The sequence below is a fragment of the Eleutherodactylus coqui genome, chromosome 4 (genome assembly GCF_035609145.1).
Source record: "Eleutherodactylus coqui strain aEleCoq1 chromosome 4, aEleCoq1.hap1, whole genome shotgun sequence".
In the NCBI taxonomy this organism is placed as follows: Eukaryota; Metazoa; Chordata; class Amphibia; order Anura; family Eleutherodactylidae; genus Eleutherodactylus; species Eleutherodactylus coqui.
Genome location: NC_089840.1, coordinates 289794001 through 289796808, shown reverse-complemented (window position 1 = coordinate 289796808; position 2808 = coordinate 289794001).

Genomic DNA, 2808 nt, shown 5'->3' with positions numbered 1-2808 from the left:
GTAGGATTTGCTACTGTCAATATGCATCGCACCGCACAAAAACCGCGATTTCATGCGATGCCACACAAAGGAGGCTCCATAGGGAAATATGGGCGACAAAACATCGCAATTCACGAAAATATTCAGCAACTCGAGATGTTGTATTCTCACAATGTATCAGCCTACAAAGCATCGCTGATGTGAAGGAACCCGTTGGGAAGCACGGGCCTCACATACACGCAATCTGTAGCTTGTGGCATCGCGGGAAGATCGCACGCTCTTGTTGCCCATGTGAAAGCAGCCTAAAAGTGAGATAATACTGATATAACACTAAGAAAGTGCTGGCGCAATACTGTGAAAATAACAACAGAGATATAGCGAGATAATACCTATATAGTGGGGATATCATAATGGGGTGCTAGAGAGAATATACAGTTATGACACCTACCGTATATACTACAGACAATACTGACCTAATATGGAGATAATAGTGAGGTCATTCTGATAATACCTATATAATACTGATGTACTACAGAGGATATACAGTTATAACACCTACTGTATATACTACAGACAATACTGACCTAATATGGAGATAATAGTGAGGTAATTCTGATAATACCTATATAATACTGATGTACTACAGAGAATATACAGTTATAACACCTACCATATATACTACAGACAATACTGACCTAATATGGAGATAATAGTAAGGTCATTCTGACAAAACCTATATAATACTGACATACTACAGAGAATACAAGTTATAACACCTACCGTATATACTACAGACAATACTGACCTAATATGGAGATAATAGTGAGGTCATTCTGATAATACCTATATAATACTGATGTACTACAGAGGATATACAGTTATAACACCTACCGTATATACTACAGACAATACTGACCAAATATGGAGATAATAGTGAGGTCATTCTGATAATACCTATATAATACTGATGTACTACAGAGAATATACAGTTATAACACCTACAATATATACTACAGACAATACTGACCTAATATGGAGATAATAATGAGGTCATTCTGATAATACCTATATAATACTGATGTACTACAGAGAATATACAGTTATAACACCTACCATATATACTACAGACAATACTGACCTAATATGGAGATAATAGTGAGGTCATTCTGATAATACCTATATAATACTGATGTACTACAGAGGATATACAGTTATAACACCTACCGTATACACTACAGACAATACTGACCTAATATGGAGATAATAGTGAGGTCATTCTCCTAATACCTATATAATACTGATGTACTACAGAGGATATACAGTTATAACACCTACCGTATATACTACAGACAATACTGACCTAATATGGAGATAATAGTGAGGTCATTCTCCTAATACCTATATAATACTGATGTACTACAGAGGATATACAGTTATAACACCTACCGTATACACTACAGACAATACTGACCTAATATGGAGATAATAGTGAGGTCATTCTCCTAATACCTATATAATACTGATGTACTACAGAGGATATACAGTTATAACACCTACCGTATATACTACAGACAATACTGACCTAATATGGAGATAATAGTGAGGTCATTCTCCTAATACCTATATAATACTGATGTACTACAGAGAATATACAGTTATAACACCTACCGTATATACTACAGACAATACTGACCTAATATGGAGATAATAGTGAGGTCATTCTGATAACACCTATATAATACTGATGTACTACAGAGGATATACAGTTATAACACCTACCGTATATACTACAGACAATACTGACCTAATATGGAGATAATAGTGAGGTAATTCTGATAATACCTATATAATACTGATGTACTACAGAGAATATACAGTTATTACACCTACCGTATATACTACAGACAATACTGACCTAATATGGAGATAATAGTGAGGTCATTCTGATAACACTTATATAATACTGATGTACTACAGAGAATACAAGTTATAACACCTACAATATATACTACAGACAATACTGACCTAATATGGAGATAATAGTGAGGTCATTCTGATAATACCCATATAATACCTATATAATACTGATGTACTACAGAGGATATACAGTTATAACACCTACCGTATATACTACAGACAATACTGACCTAATATGGAGATAATAGTGAGGTCATTCTGATAATACCTATATAATACTGATGTACTACAGAGGATATACAGTTATAACACCTACCGTATATACTACAGACAATACTGACCTAATATGGAGATAATAGTGAGGTCATTCTGATAATACCCATATAATACTGATGTACTACAGAGGATATACAGTTATAACACCTACCGTATATACTACAGACAATACTGACCTAATATGGAGATAATAGTGAGGTCATTCTGATAATACCCATATAATAACGATATAATACTGATGTACTACAGATATAACACTTCCTTACTGATGTAATAGAGAACTGATATAATACCAATATAATGCTGAGCTAATACTGATATGTAAACATCGTATCCACAGGTCTATCATGATTCCCTCAGTCACATATATATAATAGTGATACAGAGAAGATATATCCGAGCAGGTTATTCGGCCCTCACATATCTCATGTAAACAAGCTGGTAGCAGCCAATCAGATCGCAGCTCTCGTTTTCCAGCCTCTGACTAGAGGATGCATACAGGGTTCTGATTGGTTGTTGTGATTTCCGGTCACCGTAGCCGGCGCCATCTTCTTGTAGCCCGCAGCTCTGCAGTGCTGGCACTCTAGTGTCCACTAGCCCGTGTCCATGGCAACCGTAGCTTGATGCCGCGTTACT